Here is a 24,075-nt window from a genome sequence, read left to right as displayed (position 1 = left end):
GTACTATCTTGAAATTGTAACAATTTATAATTTTCTTATAATTTACCTTTTAAGATATTTACCTCATCCTGATGTTGTTCTTCCTTTTCCAAATATTGCTTCTTTATGTTTTCTTCATCTTTTCTTCCTTCTTCGACTTGTTGTCTTAATTTGAGCACTTCAAGTTCTTGTTCTTCAAGAGATTCTTCATTCTACTTCTTTGATTCTTCAAGATCTTCTTTTAAAGAGAGGATATTACATCCAAGTCCCTGGATTGTTATGCTCTGATCTTTTACTACATCCTGCAGCTGCTCCCTTACTCTGGTTACTGTCTCCAGCTGAACTTTTAATTTGGTAACTTCTTCTTTTTCTACGTCATTATTTTCATATGCCATGAGAAGTTTAATTTCTTGATTTTATTCATCACTATTGGATGAGTCATTACTATTATCATGAGTATAATAACTTCTATTACCTTCTTCAAACATATTTCCTTTGTTATGAGGGCATCTAGCAACATATTGACCAACTCTACCACAAGAAAAACATTTGAAAGGTAGCTTACCTTTGAACCTTCCAAATCCCCATTGAAGATTCTTGACAAAATTTACCTCATATTCTTCTTATGAAATGTATCCTGATTCACTGATTTTTTATTTTCCCTTTGCTGATACTTTAAATGCGGCTTCACTCATATCTGATGGTCCTCCTTTTCTCATTTCAAAAGCAGTTAAGATTCCGTGAAGCTGCGTCATAGTGATATTCTGCAGATCCTCCTTTTCTTCTATGGCAGACACTTTGGGTTCAAATTTAGCAGACAAAGATCTTAAAACATTCTCAAGTAAGACAACTTCCTTAATTTCTTCACCTAGATTCTTCATACAATTGACAATCTCATCTATACATAGGAAGTAATTAGCTATGCTTTCATCATTATGCATCTTAAGAGTTTCATACTGAATTCTGAGAGTTTGAAGCTTAGCACATTTTACCTGAGCATCTCCTTTGTAGCTTAGAATGATTTTGTCCCCTATTTCTTTAGCTAATTTTAGCTGCATGACCTTGACAAACTCTGATTTTGACAAACTTGCCAATAATATAGTAACAGCTTTGGCATTGATTTCGTATTGCTTTCAACCTGTTGTATCTGTAGGAATTGTTGATGGAAATGTATATCCTCCTTCCACAATTTCCCAAATATCCATTCCAAGTGATTATAGATAGGTTGTGGTTCTTATATTCCTGTAAACAAAATTGCTCCCATTGACTGACAAATCCCTCTCTTTCTTGATTACTCATGATGATGGATCTTCCTTCAAGCGATCAAGCTTCTTCTAAAGGACCTTCTCTGATACCAATTTTTGGAAATAATACTGAGAGTGGGGGGGTGAATCATTATTAGCGAATCACTAACTTTTCATTTCCATACTTAGATTCATATATGCTATTTCAGTTAAGGGAACCCGCATGTACACGCAACTGTGTTTAATGCAACTAGCGTATATCCAGTAAACTTATGATTTAGTTAATCCATTATATGTTGATCTTTTAGCTGTGCATCAGAACTTCATAAACCATATGAATAGTAAATAGGTGCAGTAAAACAGAACAGATCATCACACATAAGAAGCACACATGAACACCATGATATAAGGTGGAAACCCAATGAAGGACAAGAACCACCTGCTGCTGTTTTCTTTAAGATAAGAAAAACATGTTAACAATATTGTACTGGCATAGACTCATACCAGTACGCAACCACCCACCTACAGAAGGCTACAACCTTCTCTGATTCTCCAGCTTCTACTAGAAGGGAGCTACAAGACCCTAGCTCTTGTACTAGTCGATATATTTACTAGTACGTAGACGCAGACCTACAGAAGGCTACAATCTTCTCTTTTCTTCTAGGGACCACATTTCATAAGTTTTCAGACTAGATCCATCAATACAAAATCAATCACCACTGCAATATTACCATCAACTATATCTGCATCATCAATCTCTGAATCACCCAACTAAAGAATCTCTGAAACCCTGTCGTCAAAACATAGTCACCACAACACAGAGCCGAACCCAAAACCCTACAACAACCACTAGAACCAAAAAAAACCTCAAATATCAAATCTCATGATGTACACACTACTTGGCTGTGTTGAATCAGTGTGTATATGCACTTTCCCCAAAGGGAACCAGCGTACAGATCTTATATCTTTACTGCAATTTTCTACTTCAAATATACCCAGATCATCAGATATAAAGGATAAGACATGCGTCAATATTCAGATTTGAACTATTCATGATCATACCACATAATTTTAATGCATTTTAGTCTTCATGATCCCAGTCCATCAACCTTCATTTTCCAAATAGGTGCAAAGCATCACATACCCATAACCTTCATACTAGATCTCACATTTCATTAGATATTCATCACTTACACACTTGCACTTTTGCCTATTGATCTTCTTCTCCTTATATAGGTTTAGGCCTTTCTCAATACCATGGTCCAAAACCACATAGGACCAATACCTTGGACCCAATACCTGGGGTCAGTACCTCGAACCAAATACCATGGACCAAATACGATGGACCAAAACTTAGTTTTCCAACCTGTACACGCCTTTCCTTCTGTGAAAATGCGTGTGTATGATATACGCGCCTTTGTATATAGTGAACCTGCGTGTATACGCGGCTTGGTATATAGTGAACCTATGTATACCTTTCTTTCTTCATTCTTGTTGTTTACCTGCTATACTGTGATCTTTCATCTGAGAGAGTTTCCATCAAGGACAACACTTGTGTCATACCTGTATCATAATTCCAACACTGATCTACCATAATTATCTGTCCATCCAATGGAAATAGGATGATGTGAAAGACAGTAGATATGACAGCCATCATGGCATATGTTCAACTATGACCCAGTAAGAGATTATAGTCGAGTTTTTTTGTCTGCGACTTCTATGTCCACCGTTACGGTTTTCCTAGACAAAGTGATGGGGAAACTGGCTAGCTATCCTTTTGGGATAAAGGTGTGACTATCGAAAGCTTTCAAGGAGTTCAACGGTGGGGATAGGGTTGGAGAACCCAGGGCGAGCCAACATGAAGCCGACATGATGCTGGTTGAAGCACCTTTATTGATGAAAGTTCTATGTATACCTTCACCTTTAGAAGTTATATGCACCTGGAATTCAAGCTGGTGAGAAAGGGGAGGTTTAAACTTGTCTATGTCGAAAATAGCAAGCATGGAATCCTTTGGGTCAATACCACCAATAGCCGAAAGCAAAGCTTTCCATTGTGTTGGCCATGTTTGTAATACTTCGAGCACGACATAGCTGACAATGCTTGCACCAAATCCTCTACAATGTTGTAGTGTTGAGTGGCACGTGGAGATGTGTTGTGCATTTTGCATCGTAGTTCCCCTTTTGGGGGCTCGAATTACAAGGTCCTCTACAAGCCTTTTGATATGCAAATCGTTGGGTGGCTATGGGTTTTGACCTGAGGATGGTTCTACTGTAGGAGTGGCAGGAGATCCATAATATTTTTCTCTTGTGGCGAGTTCTACCGTTTCAAATGTGTAAACGATAGAAGATCCTTCACCAACCAAAGGATGTTTCAAACCATCATTTCCCCCTTGCGGGGGTTGTGGTTGGTTTGCAATAAGATTTTGCTGCTATTGAGTGGGAAAAGGATTTCTAAGGAGAGCAGGGGCCTTACAAGAATCCCTATTTGCAAGGTAGTCTATCCATTCCTGATGCAACAGACAACGCTAGGTCATGTGGTCTTCAATACAGAGTTTGCATGGATATCTAGTGGGTTTATCCTTTTCCTCGTCAGTAGGCGCAATGACCTTCTGTTTTGGGTTTGGCTGCTTGGTTGACTGCTCTTCAAAACGAGCATATTTTTCTTAGTCTTCTTGTACTTTCCACTAGATTTTTGCATAGACTGCATAGATTTTATCGTAGTGGTAGGAAGAGCAGTCGTATTGGTAGAGGGGTCCACTGCCATCTTGGCAATGTGACCACTGAGTTTTTTTACAATGGCCCTAGAGGTTGCGCCGACAATCCCGTCGGCATGCACTCCGAGGTGCTAAGTGGTGGAAGCATTGGGGTTACTAGGGGCATGGGGGATTATGTCTTAAAGAGTGAAAAACTATGAATATATCAAATCTAAGTGCTAGGAACGAGGTATGGATTGGTCTTTTATGACCGCACCACCTAGAGCAACATCTCTAGCAATTTGTGAGAGTAAGGACCTGCAGAACCGGAGCATTAAGAGAAAGTATGGGAGGGGAGCTTTGACTAACCTCCGCCTACATCTCCATTCATGAATATGATCAGAGATGTGGGTGGAAGTATCCTAATGAAATGAAGTGAGGAGCTTTGTCCAAATCTCATAGCGAATAGGCAGCTAGAATTGCTTTATGAATTCCATCGCTAAAGTGTCAAAGGTGTTTATTGATGTGCATGGTAACTCAATACACCATTTCGTTACGTTGCCAGTGAGGGTGCGGAGAAAAATATGTAGCCATACACTATCATCCACCATAGAGTTTGAAACACACTAGAGATGGTAGATGGTGATATGGGTGCTCGAAAACTCCCCTTGTTTTCCATCGAACTTTGGGATGTCTATTGGTATTTTATGCGGGATCGACGGCCATTGTAAGTTGTGATAGATGGGGTCATTCGTCAGCTTGTATATGTCAAATATATCCAGCATTACCAAGAAAGGCAGAGAGTTAGGTGCCCCCGAATCAGACCATGGTGATGACAGATGACTTGAGGAGCTTTGCACTCCTTCCATCGTTTGGTTCCCCATATTATACATGGGTTGCGTGGTGTAATAGGCACTTTGAGGTATGGTGTTGTAGAGTGGATTTCCATGAGGATTTTGATACTGGGGTATAGAATTTCCCCCACTATAATCGGTGCCCCCTTAACTCATTTGAATATGTCAGTAGGGTGCCCCCATGGATTGGTTGAGAATCCCTTGAGGATCCTCGCCTGACACAAAACTGACCATTTGTCCTTGATTGACAAAGGCAATGCTCATGTCAATTAACGACTGACCATGCATGCCTGAGAACAAAGGGGGAACTATTATGTCCCTACCGGCATGTGCATATTGGGAACCCCCCTAGGTATATGAATATGGGGGTTTGAACTGTACATTGGCAACTGACCATATTGTTCGTAAACGGGAATCGTGTCTGTGGTGTAGCATTGAGTGTTATAGGGAGCATTGTATGTGGTACTTATCGAAGTTATGCAGTTTGACACCATAGGGGTGGAACCCGACATCTGCTGGGTTCCACTCATAGAGGGTATCATGTGAGTGGTTGTACCTAGGACAAATAGGATAGCGAGATACGCCATTACCAGTGTTGTGGAGACTGCCGACTTGGGAAGTGGTGAAGGACAAAAAGTGTCCCTAAAGTCCCACAACACATTAGTCATCGACGGGATAGATGGAAACGTTCCACCTACTGAAGCAGGAAGTACAGGTACCACGAGAGCCAAGACAAGTTCCAACGGAATCATGAGCAGAGGGTTAAAGGGAGGAAGATATCCTTTGGTGAAGAAATCGTCTGGCAAACTTGAATCGTCGGTTGTCCACACAGATCCCATCTGAGATCTAGGAGACTGATCCCCCGAAGATGGGGAATGGAGTTCAATGGAACTCAGCGGATCTTCCACAATGAGTGGAGGAAGTCCTAACAATCGTCTGAAGTGACGATGAGGGCTGGATGTAGCCACGGTGACCATTAATTTTTATCAAATTAATTTTATCGTGATATTCGTTTAAAGTCTAAAAATGGTAGCACTTAGGTACCTAAAAAATATAAAAAATACTCTAAATATATCAATCAACAAACAGAGGGAAATTGCCTTATCTGATAAGCACTGATCACTGAAGATGAAACCCAGTATCTCAATGAATAACAGAGAAGGATGGACAAATGTACGGTTATGGTTACTCTAGAGCTTCACCCAAACCTTAGATTGAGGAGCCAAGTACTCTCGTGAAGACGAGCACCCTCCCAAAAATTGAAGACAGAGTAGATCTGTCCATGTTAGGTACCAGGACAGCTCGTCTCAGTCACCTTGTGTAAGTCCCTATAATTTTGGCCACTAAATATACTTGAAATCATAGACACCACCTGGGGGGACATAGTCGTAGATAGCACACTATGTGGGTAGGATACCTGAGTCGCCGACTCAATTCCGAAATCCCTGAAGGGACCTCCAATACATAGAATACCCAAAGGATTTGTAAGAGAAGGCGAGCTACCTTCACTTACAATCTGATGTTGTCTCGTATTTCGCTCCACTTTTAATGGAGTGGTCCTGGTAGTATGAGTGCAGAAGGAATTTTTCTCTCGTTTAATGACACTAGTTTGGTTTTCGACCTTGGGCAGTCCACTCACATGCTTATCCCAAGATCCTAGCCAAACTAATGTTGGTTTGCTCAAAAGAGTTACTGATTGTTTCTAGGTAAATTTTATATGTACTTGATTATTGTCTTCGGTAGGGGAGTTGACGTATGAAAAATGGTGAGACTCTTGACTCAATAAATCATGCAAAAACAATGCTTTGAAAAAAAAAATCAACTTGATGCAACAAGCTGTGTTCTACAGACTCATATTTTTCACATATTCATAATTTCTTCCATGCATCTTCAATCTTTCAACACATACATAACCAAGAGATTATTTTCCAATGTTTCGTAACAACTACTTATAGCCAAAATGAAGCAACTTATAAGTATTTAAAGAGAAGGATGAACGAAAATGATGAGTCTTTCTTTCAGAAAAAATGTTTTTAAGAGAGAAAAACCAAAACTTTTTCCTAAAAATAAATTTCTAGGACACCAATTTTGCTGACAACAGATCTTATTTCAGCGCATGAGAAGATTTTCCATCCCTTTTGGTCCACAAACACTGCTGAAAATCAAGGTATTGGGAGACTAACGCTCTGTAACAATGGCTACAGAGAGTTAGTTGGTCCACTAATGCTCCTTGTGAATAGGCACAGTGCTTTATAAAGCTCTGTGTAGCTTGCTAACCTGCGTTAGTGTGGGAAATCAGTCAAAAATGGGGCTTTCAAGATCAGGATCTGAGATGAATGTATACAAGTAAGATGTAGAAAAATTCTTGGTGGATCAGAAAAATATTTGAAGAAGTATAGGGAGCTCTTAGAAGGAGGAGAGAACCGAGAAGAGTCTGGGTAAACCAGGAACTAGATGTATAGTCCCCAGTAGAGTTGCCAATTTTTCTTTGGGGTAATACACGGTGTATGGAGAATGAAAACTATCCTCAAAGGCCTTCTCGAGACCTTCGACAGACTGTAAGATTATCTACAGATGCTACCAAGTTATACACATGTTCATAGACAAATATCAATTAACGAAGTATGGAAAGAGTATTACCTCAAGTCTCCTTCTAGATTTGTTTGGAGATCACAATGAAGCCAAGAGCAACTCCTTCAAAGCTGGCTCCAAATCAATTCCTTCACAAAGGAAAGGCAAACACAATCATCGCATACAACCTTGAAAACCGATAAATGAATACACAATGAACATATATTTGCATACAAATAAACTACTCATATAAACAAGTATCAAATGGACAACTTAATGAACAATGTTACAGACACCATGGAGTAGGGAACACAACCGTAGTTCTGTATTAATAACATAGGAGTGATTACAACCATCTGTTGTATCAGTCTTCCTTTTTCTCTTCCACTTCTCTCTCTCTCTCCCTTCTAGCTCACTTCTTCATATATGAGACAATTCTCAACAACTTAGTAGGCTATCCTTTCAAATGCTCTAACCCCTTTCACAATGACCCTTCCATTGCTTATGTAGCAATCAAGTTAGGGTTGCCAAGCTCTTCATAGAGTTAACTAGTGCAAAAGCAATGAACTTGCTCCACTTTTTAGCTCTTTCCTATTTGCCTCCTTTCTTCAAATTAGAATTTCTCAAAATAGGTCGATTTTAGATATTTTCTTGCTTTTCTTGAGTGTTTTTAGGAACAAATATCTAGATATTTGTGAGTCAATTCGTTCCTTTGACCCTTGGAACTGCTCTTAGTTTCACTAACACTACCCCTGGACTAACAACTTGAGTTAGTAGGGTCACTAACGCACCCTTAGGCTTGGTAACAAGCTTTATAAAGCAGGTTTTCAGTGTGCAACCAGCATTAGTGTGGAGTCAAGGCCTGTAATTGTGGTCTTTGCTTCAGTCATCATGTCTTTCCCCTCTGAGTTGATGAGGAGGTCATTTTGTTTTATAACACAAACATGAGGGAAACAGGACCCGAGACCAACAACCAGGATAGCTCAACGTCCACCTGCAACCACCAAGAGCCAACCATCAACAAACATAAGTTATATTCTGAAACTGAAGTAGAAAGATAGGGTTAAGGTTTTACAGAGTTGGAACTTACTAGAGGAGCTAAGCTCACGTAGGAGAAGGAGAGCTTTCGACCAGGTCACAGCCACCAGAGTGGACCCTGCTCACAAGGAGTGAAAACCCTCAGTACTAACAGAAAATTAGAGCAGTGGCGTGAATCAAAGATAGAGGGCTTACCTGTGCAAACTTTTCAAGCAAAAGCTAAGCGTTGGGTCACCCCGCGACCATGGCCTGAAACAATTGACAAATTGATAGTTATACAGTGAAACAATTGCACAGAAAATCGAAAGCTTCAACATAACTATAACCATAAGCACAATCTTAAAATCAAAGTGACCATGAAGTGTAACAACACCCACAAAGCCATGAAAGAGGTAGCCAACACCACCATCCGAATGGAGAAAGCAACTTGTAGAACCCTGAGACTTGGAATCCATAGAGTCGAGCTTCAAAACCCCTGAGAGAACCGGCGAACAGAGGACTACAACTAGAGCTAACACATAACCAGAACCCTCGGGTACAAGAGTGGGATTCGTGACCAAGGTGTGCAGACAGAGAGCCATCGAACCCTCACCAACTGCAAAATGAAACCAGAGCAGCAAACCCTCTCGGCAAAACAGAGAAATGTCGGGCATAGTGACCAAATGAGGGATTAGGGTTTTTAGGGAGTGTAGTGTAAAGGTAGGAGAGCAGATCCCGAGGTCGGGAAAAGTGTCCTCCTCACAATTAAGAGCTAGTACCAAATAATTAATCACACAATAACGTTAATCAACCACCAAATATTATCACAAATCACACGTTTAATAATTGACGGGGTACAATAGGGCTGGTCCCATCAATGGATCTTTAGTTAATCATATGGTTAAGCTAGATTGAACATCAAGGTCAAATCAATATGGAAAATAACACTACCATAAAGAACCAATAACCCACTCCAAAAAAATCAATGTTTAAGTGTCATTGTATTATTACATGAATCAAAATAGAATGAGAATTAGGATATTAATAAAATAGTATGTTGTTATTGAATTTTAAAGCATTCCAAACAAAATAATCATAAAACAAAATCCTATGAAGTAGATTATATTGAGTGGGAATTTAAGAAAAATATATATGGTTTATTGTAACTAAATTTGGAATAATATTTTCTAGTTATATCTCAAGAAAATTAGTATTATCCAAATTGATGATGACCTGTGTTTACTGAATAACATTAAAATCAGTAGTACTTTAATGTCATTTTAGAACTTTGATGTCAATTATTGATTTATATGACTTATGGCCTCTAACACATTATATGTAGGCATTTTGGATCTAAGCTTGTTTCCGAGAGATCTCAGAAAGTAATTTTCCTACATTCATCTTATTGTAGGCTTGTTGGCACTGAACTCATTTCTAAAAGATCTAGTCAAGCAATTTGCTTCATTTCTTCTGAAATTGCTAAGCATTATCAAGATTTTCTTTATCATTTGTCTACTATTTTTTGAATTTTCTAAGTCTTAATGGTATCATCATTTTCAAAATATTTGCCAGAGAAATGTCGTTCAAATTTTCTTTTGTTTTAAAGCAAAAATTCTTTGAATGGAAAATATAACATGAATTTGAAAGAAAATTTTGATATTCTTGGTGTTATTAGTTTTTCCTTGTACTAGACTCTATCTTTGTATTTTGAGAGAACCAGTAAGCCTAACGAAGGAGGAGGAGAATGGGGCAGTAGGAAACACTCTATCACTCAAAATACTATGGTTTAGTTGTTACTATTAAAATACCAACATTAAGACAAATAGTCGAAAGAAGAAATAGAAAAAGCATACATGAACTATTATATGCAATCAACCAAGATATGTTAATGCTCAACCAATATACCTTAAGGCTTAGCTAATATATTTTAACACTAATGAATAGCATATATTGGAATTTTGACAAATGATTGGGTGGATGGAAGATGAATTGGAGGCAATAACAACATTATTATAAGATCTCTTACAAAACATGAATGAAGCACTCATACCTCCATTCTCGTAGCACAATTAGTAGAAGCGCAAACCTCTAGGAACTGTGGTTAATTAATAAAGAAATCATTACCAAATTTGGTTACTTACTCAACTAGTTTTGAGATTCAATATATGCTAGAGGCTATGTATTGTAATTTTCTCGGTACAGTAAAACAAATACTTTTTCTAAACATATAGTAGAATAGTGCAATAATGTTGCATCACCTATATTGTAATCATGTTCACGGAACATAAATTTTGTAAATTATGCCAAATTAGATCATCAAAGTAATGTGAATGTTATGTGTGAAAGTGTTTGCTTTTTTCTTCTAATCTAACAAAATTGTACAATTGTAAATAGGTGGATCTTATTATATCCTTTAGAAAAAGTTTCATGCTAACAATTACAAATATATGGATAACATTCCTTCCTTTAGGAAAAGCTACGTGATAGCATTAATTTGTCTTGTTTCTTTGATTAAAAAATCATTTGTGATGGAAAAACCTACGCCAACATAAACTATGTGTGAAAGAAATAAGTTTTATAATATTTTTGACTAATTATAGGATTTGAAAATTTGGTAAATGAATAAAACAATGTAAGAAATCACATTGCAAAAAAATAGACATGACATAGCATAATAAACTAGCTACACATTATAATCGAAGCATAGTAAATAATATTAGTAAATAAAATGGTACAAAAAATAGAACTTAAAAAAAGAAATTCAACAAAAGACATTTTTGTATAATGTTAATAGCTACTGATCATGTAACCACAAGATGAAACCATCCAACAAACTGGAAAAACTCTTTGGAAATGCTAAAATTCATGAAACAAAAATTATAAAGTTATGTTAAGATTAGAAGCGCAGATATGCGGATGCACACAAATGCAAACCCCCCCCCCCCCCCCCAGCCATCACCAATGGTTAATAATAATTTAGTCTTACTAGTTACCAGTTTCACACTTTCTATAGAAATTTTTTTATTTTTGACAACTTGACAATAATACCATCTATAGAATATGGATAATAGATCAATTTACAACGCAGGAAAAGATAACCATACCATCATTATATTCGTCAACAACGTAATAAATATAACCATTGTTGTATACATATAACCATGTTTTGATGATTTACTATAAATGTAACATGGATCTCCATGTTGGCAATGTAACTAGTGTCGGTCTTCATAATGAAATTCAAAAATGTATTGTTGATGTATATATTATATTCATTTATTATTATTATTATTCTAGTCAAAGCATGTTCTTCATGCTTATAGGGTCATTTGAGTCAAAAATAAAATTTATAATGAGTCAAAAGATTGTAATTGAGTGAAAGTCTCATTTGAACTTTTAGTAAGAAACAAAATTAATTCTATTTTGAGTCAAAGATACATCACAAGACCAACTCAACCCTCCTTGGGAACAAGTTGGTCTATGCTTACAAAAGCCACCTATTCAACCTCTTGGAAAAATACATATAGATGATAGTTCAATCACTTTGGAACTCATTCATTCACTCACATCATCAACTTTATTTTTTGCAAAACAAGAATGCGAATATAGTTTAAGTCATAGGAGAGATAGGAGAGTTAAAGGAGAGAAAGAAGATGAGTTTTTTTACCCTAGTTCTATGAATTTTCCTGAGGTATTGTAGGTCCAAAATTTCAGGTAGGCTAAGTTTTTATGAGTTAACCAGATTTCAGAAGCCTGACCAACATTGACACTTTCACTTATTAAGGAGACTTGAAGGAGGGCTGACTTGGGGTGTTTTTTGTAGTCTTCATCTTTGTATTGGGAATTGGATATCTCACTTTGATTTGATTCTATAAGAAGAGGATTTTGTTGGGTTTCCCCTCTTGTGAAGTTTAGACATGGCTTAAAGCCTACTTTTTTTTTTCTTTATCTTTTTTGATCTTCATATTTTGTACAACAAACATTCACAATTAAATATCAAGTTAAGGGAAACCTACACTAATCGACAAACATCTTTGTTTTTCAACACAATATCAAAGATAAGGTGAAGGGAAGGTAGGTCATTATGTATATCACATGTTCCTAGCATATTTGAATACCCTCTTACAATAATTAACTCATTCTCTATATTTACTTACAACAATGTCATTTGAGGACACTATTAGAGTTGTTATCAAAAGAAAAGAAAGAAGAATACATTAAAGTAAACATCATTCAATAAAAAAATTGGAAGAAACATCAACATTCTTGGAAGAACTCTCATAAAAGCCTCTCCTCCATTTACAAGTAATCCTCTATACTTATGTATTTAGTGTAAATTCTATATCTAAGGTTGAAACTATGATATGAAGCATTTGTACAAAAGGTCTATAACACTATAACATAAAAATATTATTCTATGGAATTTGAGTTATGGAAGCATGTTTTCTATATGGAAAATTTTTATGGTAATGCTCTGTGACCTATGGTAGCATTTGCGAATAATATTATTATGTTTTGGTACTATAAACAAGATTAAAATTTGTGAAGAAATCTAAAACTCAATGGTATCTTGATACAAAATCAGTGACATATCTCTATGTACATTGGTGTTTAAAGCGTGAATAATGGTAGAATTAATATGAGAAAAGGTGTGCAATAGGTCCAAGACCAAACATCATTAAAGAGTGTGTAACTACAATAAAAAGAATTATGACAACCAATGATCACAAGTTTGACTAGAAGAAGCTCATCTTCGTGGCATTGTATACAATTAATGGAAGAGATCAAAGCTATGTAAATAATATTTTGGAGCTTTGTGGAAGAATTATATGCAACTTATCTATGAAACTTTTAAGGCACAATTCTCTATAATTAATATGAAATGTAAGGCACAATTTATATAGAAGATATGAATGTTTTGGAGTTTTTTTAGTGAAACAAGTATGAAGTTCTTAAATGAAAAAATGCAATTTTCTGAAGCTTTGAGACACAAAATTATGTGATATATTTAAAGCTATGTGGCTGAGGTAGAGGTCAAAATATTGGTCATCCTATAGGCCTACATGCGGACAACTTGAAATATATGTAAGCTCCTTGAAGGTAGAGTTTGGAGACAAGTCATGTGCATACAAATCTATACCAAGAATTATCAGAACAATGAAGTGACAAGGGTATGAAATTGTGACAAATATGAACCTTCTTTGGTGGAATCCGTAACTTCTATGGAACTTTATTTTAAAAATTCTCTATAGAAACATCTTCCTATACCTAAGGGATGTTACCTCAAGATTCGATAGTGAAGTTAACGATGAAACATAGAATTGTGTCTTGAAGGTCTAAATCTCATCATATACATTGTGATATAAATTTAAAAGTGTTATATGGTATTTTTAACTACGGATAAGTATATCTTCCCTAAGTGGGTAGTTACACTTAGAACAACTGAAGTAAATATGTTTAACCTTTTCCTATAATAAACAGATAAGATAAAAGAACCTACTTGTGATCCTTCGCTTCCTTTGATCTCCTTTGAGTTGCTCCTATTGCTCCTGCTCAAACTGAATTCTCTCAATTGGTACCTGCCAACATAAACAAAAGATGAAAACAATAAAAGAATATGATCTATTTATTGTAAAAAAATGGAATCAACAACATTTGAACATACATTCATCATAGATATAGACAAAAGTATTGGAAAAATAACAAACAACTTTATTGATTGATAGAAGGAGAAGTTACACCCATTGTGGTTCGATCTCGTGTCACTCATACAGCTTAGTCCAAGCCCTCATAACACTAATAGAAACATCAATCCAACATCATAACATGACTTTGGCAATGATTTCAAGTTTCTAAACCAACAATATTTCTCTCTAATATCCAAGCTCTCTGGCTCTATGATGGGAGACCAATTTAAAGATGAATGCAAGTGTTTTTGTCATTAATATGGTATTGAATGGTTTTCCATAATTGGATGATAATTTTCCATTTTTAAAGGGATGAGAGGATATAGGATTAGATGATCCAAGGCTATCCAAAGTCGAGCTCATCTTGATAGGATAGGCGTTGGGTTCCTTCTAGAAGGCTCTAGAAAGGAGGAATATACTCAGGATCCAATGAAAATTTTGAGGATTCTTACTGAGTGTAGGCTTGAGTGGGATTAGGTGCTCTACAATGCAGCATTGAATGGGGCTACCTACTCTGCATAGCACTTACCACTTACCAGGGATGCGCTGGTGACCCTAGGAAACACTTTAGCAGGGTTTTAAAGTTAGGAAACTCTCATGGATGAAAGCACTCAATGAGGTGGCATGTCTAGGGCATGTGGCAAATGAATTAGAATTTGATAGACCCTGTTTACACTGATTTGATCGTCGAGGTTTATGTACCCAAATAAACCTGTAACAACTAGCCCCTAAAGCATGAAGTCAAAAATGATAATGTTCAGTGATATGATTTATGATGTGATGAGAGAACCTGAATCAAATGGTGACCTACATCAATTACAATACATAATATCATGATATCTTTGAATTTTTCATGAATTTCTAAGGGAAGGCATACCCATGCTCAGCATATAAAGTTTTCATTACATGTACATAAATTAGATAGTCATCTACAGATATAGATCCATGATAAGATGACTATCTGTGTAAATCCATTATAGATATGATTTAGTACTCTCCTGAAATCACAGCCTGGATGGATGAAACTAGATCTGGGGTCCTCTATTCTTGTCCAATCATTTTCTCAAGTATGAGTCTAACCATGAGAAAATTTGATTTGAAGTCGAACATGGGAAGACACTATCTGATTACCAGCCAATCATGTAAGTTGTTAACAGATGCGAGAGAAATCACCAATAATGATAACGATTATCAAGGTACTATAGTACATTCTACATGGTGTGAATAGATGTTTTTATGTTGAACACCATACAAAGTATTTTGGTCGAAGGCCTGTGATGTCAACCTGTCGATGGAAGCGAGAAACTTTCCATTGATCTATGCAAACCTCAAGGCACTAGAAGGGTGTTTCTAAGTCAACTTCCTGGATAATGTGCTGATGTTAACAAGAAGCAACTCATTGCTGGAGGGCCTTGATGTATCCCCCATCAACGACCTAAAACTAGTGTAATGATTTTGAAGATAGAATGTGGTTGATGACACAATGTTCAGGAATGGCAGTCATGAAAATGAAGGTTTATGAGTATTGCAAAGGATGAAGTTTACAGAGTGACTTCTCTTGAACGTGTCGGCGACACTGAATGAATTGGTAGCATTGACCCAAAATCAAAGTGATGGATGGTATGATAGACCATAGGTATGATAACCATCAAGCAGATAACACAACCAAAATAGTCGTAGAGATGAAGTGAAAGTGTCATGTTCAAGAGCGACTTGCTAACATAAAGTGATTTATTCCTTTTCCCATTTTCCCCAGTCATTGTTGAACAGTACCTCTTTATTTGTTAACGAGATTGAGGAGGATAACATATGCTTGGTGTATAATTCATTAGGTGAATCCATCGCTATGTGATGTTTTAATGAGTCTAGAGAAGGTGAAACTCGGTCTTGTCATGATGGACAAGTTTGTCTCTATTTGATGCTTTAACAAATTTAGCGACAATCAGAACTCGGTCATTTTCAAATTTGTATTGTTTGAAAAGGGATAAAAAGAAAACTCAGCAAGTTCTTTTTCGTAAATTTGTCTCTCAATTTCGAAAAAGTGTAAAAGAATACAAGAGATAACCTATTGACCATCTTCGACCAACGTATTCCTTTTTCACAAGCAATCTATCTCAGTCCAGAAAAGGGTTAAACTTATACTAAGTAGATGTCATTTCCAATCTATTTACGAGCTAAAAGGACAAGCGCCCAATAATATTTTCATATTTTGAGAGTATGAAAAGAGCTGAAAGAGGAATCTGGGGGGTTCCTTTTTCGATGTTCAACAAAGCTCGAAAAAGAGATAAAATTGTGCTATGTGGTCAAAAGTACATTTTACAATTATGCATGTCAAATTCACTATGTCCGCTATAAACCTGTTCAAAGAACCACCAAACGGATTAAACATACCTGTTTCATTGGTAAAAATAGGTAAAAACTATAGTTTATTCATCTAATGAACATGAAATAACCATAAAACAAGAATTTACCAATTAATTTTACCATTTGACTTTTGTGCTTTGAACCAAGTTTTTTACCTCAAACTTCAGCAGTTGATTGCCGGAGATTCTGTGCATCATTCTTCATGTCGTCAGGACTAGGTAGGAGATATACCTCTTCTCTTTCATTTAAGGTCATTATTTTTCAATTTGAGGGAAAAATTGTAGGTTTTTGGGGTCCCTAGGGTAAATATATCATGCCCTAGGATCAACGCACCCTTATGCATCGAAAACTGTGTTGCAGAGCAGTTAGACATAAGGGAAGCTACTCTGCATCACACTATCTAAAGATTAGGGGTGCATTGGGCACAATTTAGAAATTTGATTGATCATTTCTACCCAAAATCTCTTCAGGTTTTTGCATGAAATGGATCCTAACTAAGCCTATGGTGTGATTTTAGACTTTGATATGATCAAAATTCATAACACATGGCGTGAAAGAGAACATGAAGAACAGGATATGGTTGCCCTAAATTATAGTGGTACTGTTCAGGCCCTCAGAGGTTGTGGGTTAATCAAATATTTCAAGTTATCTAAGATGAGGTAATAGTTAGAACTATTGTAGTTCTTGGTTCATTCATGGGATCTAGCAAAAAAAGTTTTTCACATAAGGGACAAAGTGCTCCCTATATTGATCAATGATATTTACTTTCTCACAGGATTGTTGAGATGTAGTGCCGCCATTTATCTTTTAGGTTCTTATAGCGGGGGCGAATCAGTGAGGGACTACATTCGACAATTTTTTTGGTGAGGTACATAGCCTAGCAAATATGGAGAGATAAACATCAGGGATGTCCATGATATGCCCTTGCGAACAATCCTCTTTACTATCACAAATTTGGCGGGTAGTGTGATACTTCATGTCGCGAATATATCATACATGCAGTATGCACTCGAGTGTCTCAAGCCAACTATGTTCAACTGGTGTGAGGCAGTATTCTCTTTCATGAAAGAGCAACTAACTAAAGTAAAAAGTGGTAAGATGAAAAATTTCAGTAGTGGATCGATCTTGATCGCTTTTACTTTGGAGAGAGTTCCGTTGATGAAACCTCAGCATGTGATGCCGAGTTTAGCTAGTCCTGGAGATCCACAGATGCAAAGATGGGTAGAGTTGATGGCTAGACATGTTGGTCAGTCACCAATCTCATTTTCTTCCGCATTCTTCAGTTGGCTCTGTCGACAACATATTGTCATAGAGGAGCATCCATATGCACAGATGGATTTCTGTGGAGATCCATATTTGAGATTACCAATGGGTGCTCAATGGGGTGCTATAGGTAAATTGTTTTTACCATGTATTTTTTATTTTTTGATTTTTTACATGTTTTGTGTTTTTTTATTTTTCCAAGGCTAAACTAAAAATGTTCTCATGTATATAGATGTTGGCGATGTTTGACGAATGGGTCATCAATAGGAGGCAGGTGAACTAGTGGGGAGAAATTTCAGAAGAGAAATTCTCCAGGATTTAGATCTGATCGAGACACTAGCGGAGTTGCAACATCATGTAGAGGGGTTAACCCTCGGTATACCGAATGTTTGGATCAAGGAGTTACCAATGAGACTACAGTACCATACTATTGGTGAACCTATCCGTTGGATGAGGCTATTGCACATGATAGCTCAGGAAGTGACCTATTATCATGAGAATCATTAGATCTACTTAGGATGATTTACTGTATGCATTTTGAGGTTTAGAGGTCAAATGACCAACATGTCTTGAAGACAATTTCTTTTTTAAACTTTGAACATCTATCTATTTTACTTTCAGTGATTTTGTATGGTTATGTGTAATCCTATTCAACTGTTGATGTGAATTGAAAATTTACTCTTTACATATGTCGTAAATGTTTATTTAACACGTAATTCACTAAAGAATCATTCAATGTGTTAAAGTTTCTAGAAATGTGTTGATATTGAATGTAATCAAAATGTCTTTCCAAGAGACGAACTCTAAGGAATATACAATGAATAGTTGGATTTTGGACGATATAAAATTTCATAAGTTGTAGTACGACAAGTTGAGTCTAGCCTAATGATGATTTGACGAATGCCAAGTGAAATGGCATCAGAAAGGAGTTTTCTCAATGTGCTATATTTAGCGATATTGTTCATAGAACAACCAATAAAAATCCTTTGAAATCTCACTAACTCACCACTTGCAATGAATATGGCCCATGCTACAGAGGATAGGTTCTACATACTATGACTAGCACCATCGACATAACCAACAAATGGTTCCAAATATTTGACATATGCAACAAATGAAAAGCGAGTTACTAACCACATAAAAAATATAAAAGTCACACTATGACACACACACACAATCAAAGCATATATATAGTGTTTTTACTATGCACAATCAAGCATAGTAACGTTTAAGATACAACCTGTTTCAAGGCTATAACAATGGAATTCCATCATAATCAACCAACTCATAAGTGCCTTTTTCCAAAACATGCTTGACAATGTAGGGGCCCATCCATAGTGGTTCAAATTTTCTTGTTCCTAATTTATTGGCTTCCTGATCATAAAGCAAGACCAGGTCTCCTTCTAAGAATATGCGAGGCTTGAAATTGCAGTCATATTGTGCCTTAATTCATTTCTTATGTGCTTCTTTGGCCAATGTAGCTTCAAAATGTGTTTCATCTAGATGGATGAGTTCTAAGAAACATGCTTCCTCATTAGAAGTATCAGGTAACAAGTCAATTGCGAGTTTTAGTGATGAAATCTCACATTGTATTGGCAATATTGCCTCAATACCATACACCAATTGGAAAGGTGTGAAACCAGTTGTGTTTCTTACCGAGGTTCGATAAGCCCACAAAGCTGAGTACAGGATAAAATGCTAGTTTTACTTTTGAACTCCCATCATTTGTTGAAGAACTCACTTAAGGACTTTGTTGATGGCTTTAAATTATCCATTTGCTTATGGATAATAAGGAGTATAACTATCATGTGAGAGTCCTAACTTGGTAGTTAATTCAGTCGACATGTGACTGCGAAAATGCAAACCATGATCTATAACTATAGCTTGTGGTACACCAAACCGTGCAACCAAATGGTTGAAGAAAAAAAGTGCAGTTGTCTCACCACAATTTTTTAATGTAGGCATCGCGTCGACCCATTTCGTAAAATAGTCAATGACTACAATAATATACCCACTCCCCCTAGCCGAGTCATGGTTATATGTCATGTAATCAATGCCCCATTTTGCAAATGGTCCAACAACGATGACAGGATGCAGTGGGGCAGGTGGTAATTGAGTTTTATGGTCAAAAATATGGCATGCATGACAACTTCTAATAGCAGTAATGTAATCGTTAAATATGGTAGACCAAAAGTAACCAACACAGAGAATTTTCTTTGCAGTAGCATAACCAGATAAATGTCCACCACAAGCACTAGAATGGCAATCATTTAAAACTTTCTCAGCCTCATCATGTGTGAGGCACCTACGAAAAATTGTATCGATACCACGACGATAAAGGGTGTCGCCAATGATCAAATAATTTTTGGCTTGATATTGAATATGTTGTTGTTGCAAGCGAGAGGTATTAGACTAGAAATTTTGGGTTTGGAGATAGATCAATATATCTCCATACCAAGGGTCAGATGATGAGACCAGAAACAAAGACTCATCCAAAATTGATGGTTCCATTGTTGGGTCAATGACGATAGAGGGAAGGTCGCAAAGAAGCTCGTCAAAAACTAGATATTTATTTGACTTGTATTTGATGAATTTCAAATCAAATTCCTGCAAAATGACGATCCATTTTGAATATTTTCCCCCCAGCAGTTGATGTGACAAGATGTATGTCATAGGGTTGTAATCCAAAATGACAGTGGTCTTTTGGAGGATGATATAATGGAGAAATATCTATAGAACTTGAACAGAAGCCAAATATAGCTTCTCACATAAGAATACTTAACTTATGTATCATTGAGATTACGACTCAAATAATAGATCAATTTTTCAATCCCATCTTCTTCTTGGACTAAAACCATAGAAATAGTTATATCTGCAGCGACGAGATATAAGAAATAGTCATTCCGATAATTACAGGAATATATTAATGACACTCAGATCAGGGTATCTTTGAGAGAATCAAAGGAATCTTGCGCAAGCTGGTCCGAATGGAAGGGAATTCCATTTTTCAAAAAACAAGTAAATTCTTTAGCCATTTCGGCATAGTTGGGAATGAATCTCCTTAGAAAGTTAGCCTTCCCTTGGAGTCTCTATAACTAAATTAAATTGGAATGTGGAGGCAGATCAAGAATTGCCTTAACCTTCAAGGGGCCAAGTCGAATTAATTCTTTGGACACTACGAAACCAAGGAAATGACCAGAACCAATAAAAAACACACATTTATGTGGATTGAGTTGAAATTTGTAGTGTTGGCACCGTAAAAATATGGCTCTCAAATGTTGCAAGTGATCAACCTATTTCTATGAATGAGAAGGTAAGTCATCTAGATAGGGTTGAACAATGTGTTTGATGTCATGGAAGGCATAATTCATTGCCCTCTGAAAAGTTGCTCCAGCATTCTTCAAACCAAAAGGGAGTTTCGTACATGCGAATGTTCCCCATGGACAAATACAGTTTTGGATTGGTCTTCTGGGTGGATATTGATCTGATTATAGCAGGAAAAGCCATCCATAAATGAAAATATGTGTCATCCAGCACATTCATTTATCTGGTCGATAAAGGGAGTGGGATAGTTGTCTTTTGGACAAGCACGATTAACATCCCTATAATCAACACACACTCGTACTGTTCCTTGTTTCTTCATGACAAGAACAATATTGGAAACCCAATCAGTAAGAGGAACGGGGTATATGAAACCAACATGCAAAAGTTTTTCAACTTCTACTTTTATGGCAGTAGCCTTCTTCGGATGAACAGGACAGAGGCTCTGTTGTACCGACTTGACATCAGGATACATTTTAATCTCATGTTCAACTATACTAGAATCAATACATGGAATTTCCTCATGTGACCAAGAAAATATATCATGAAATTCATGAAAAAGAGCACTGCAAGTTTCAAGTTCCGATGGAGAATAGAATTTACCAACATGGATGTTTTCTACAATTCCAGGTTTGGTTGAAATATCAATAGAAATGGTTTCTTTGATATTCGATAAGTTTCGTTCATAATCAACTGTGTCTAGAGGTGAACAAGATGAGTTGATCAATTGTTTTCATTCTGCCTTTATGAGGGAAAGAGATCATATGAAAGTATGTCGAAACCACAACATCCATAGCATAAACCCACAGTATTCCTAGTAAAATATTGTAGTCAAGGGGTCCATCGAGAACCTCAACTTAAAAAGTTATATTCTTTCCACCTAGTTCTATCTATAGGTCACTTAAAATTCCACAAGGTGTATAAGTGTGACTGTCGAGAGCATTTAACGTCGTAGGTGATCATGACAAAGGTGGTGAGCCAAGTGTTTTCCAGCAATTCATTGACATGACACAAGTAGATTCACCTTCGTCAACAATTGTTCGGTGAATGAGGAGATTCAAAACATTTACTTGGATCAAGAATGCTAACTGTGCTAGTAATTGTGGTGTATAACCCACATGGTTAAAAACTATGAGATTGGAATCTATTGGATCAATTCCACCAATTGTTGACAATAAAGCATGCTTTTGGGGGGGACAATTTTGAAGCACCTCAAGCGTCGACATAGTAGAAGGTGACTAACCAAAATCTTCTACTATGTTATAATTTTGCATTGCTCGAGCTCGAGGGTTGAATTTAGATTTATGAAAAACTCCCTTTGGCGGTTTTATTGTTAATTCTGGTGCAATAGGTGGTGGAATGGAGTTAGACAAAGTCGAAGTCAAAGTATTGGGTTGATCTATAGCTTGGTTATTCGAAGAAGACAATGGATTACTGTAATATTTACTTCGTGTAGTCACCAAAACATCAATATTAGGCTTAGTGGTGGATAACATAAGCACCTGTGAAGTTGAAGCATGATCTATAACAACCAAATGAGTCTCTCAGTTTGGAAAAGGGTCTATCAACACAACGGATGTACTAGAAGTATTAAGAAGTTTTGAGACTTCAGAGAAGTGAGGAAAGTCTTGTGTCAAGTTCCCCTCATTACAAATTAAACATGCGTAACGAGGTTTCCTAGTTGGAGAAGATGAATCAGATGATTTCTTTTGAGGGAGGGGGGGGGGGGGGAATTTTGTTTCTTTTTGGTTTTCCCCTTTTTCTTGCTTCCAAGTTGCTTTTCATTTTTACCTTTGTTAATGACACGACGTTTATTTCAGAAGAAAGTGTATTATTAGGTGTTTAGAGGTTTGATTTGAAATATCAAGTGTTTGACTAAATGTTCTACTTCTTGTTTGAGTGCTTCAAGAACCTATCAGACCATCATCAACATGAGAGTCCTTACTGGATGGAGATGGTAGAATAGTAAAAGTTGGTCTAGGTGTGTTTCAAATCTTATCATAGAGCATGCTAGATTGTGTGTAAATCAAGTCTAAGTATTGGGCACGAGAAATTACTTGCTCTTCAGTAACAAGTCCTCCTTTAGCCACATCCTTGGTGATATATGGCAACAAGGATATAATAAACCACTCGGCTAAAAGCTTATCAGGAACAAAAGCTTTGACCATTTGACAACGATGATGCCACTCATGAATATGATCAGAAATGTGAGTAGTAGTGGTCTAGTTAAAGTTTGTCAACAGTTCCATTCCAATTTCATCTCTAATGGGTAATTGTAAATGAGTTAAAAAATTATTGGCTAAGGCTGTGAATTTGTCAAATGAATCTCGTGGTAATTCAATATACCACTTTGTAGCCAGACCAATGAGCGTTTGTTGGAAAATATGTGGTCTACTGAATCATCATTTAGGGAGTTGGATGAACACCATAAATTAAAAGTGTTAATGTGATTGGACGGATCTTCTCAAGGGTTTTCCTTGAACTTAGGAAGGAATTTTTGTAGAATCACTTTCCACCAAGTTGAATAAAGAATGGGATCATTTATAAACCGATTTAAATCTAGTAATTCAAGTGTTGCAACAAAAGGAAACTGTCGGTTAAGGTCAGGTTGAGCGTAACCAGGGTAAGATGGAATTTCCTCCACAATAGGTCCTTGCATACCAACATCAGGAATTTGTTGTTGGTAACCTTGATGGGGGTAGGTTTGTTGAGGATATCCAGTTTAAGGTTGTTGTTGGGAACCATGATGAATTTGTTGTTGACCAAAATGAGCATAGGCTTATTGACTAGAACCTAGGTAAGCTTGTTGTTGACCAAACCCAGCATAGGCTTGTTGACCAAGTTCAGGATAAGTTTGGTACTGTTGGAATTGTTGTTGTTGGTATTGTGGCTGCCACAGTTGTTGATACAACGGTTGTTTCCCACCAATATAAGTTTGACCAAGTTGTGGATAAATTGGACCAGTATAAGTCTAAGTCATCCCAGTTAATGGTAAACTGGCCTGAGGTTGTTGGATTCCAAACACAAACTGTTGTTGTAAAATGGATTGAGAAGGTTGAGTCTGTAGACATGAAACTTGAGG

The sequence above is a fragment of the Pinus tabuliformis genome, chromosome 2_2, assembly GCF_031772625.1.
Source record: "Pinus tabuliformis cultivar Carrire ecotype Pingquan chromosome 2_2, CPIR1, whole genome shotgun sequence".
Lineage (NCBI taxonomy): Eukaryota > Viridiplantae > Streptophyta > Pinopsida > Pinales > Pinaceae > Pinus > Pinus tabuliformis.
The sequence above is the reverse complement of the archived record's forward strand: the minus strand, read 5'-3'. Positions refer to the sequence as shown.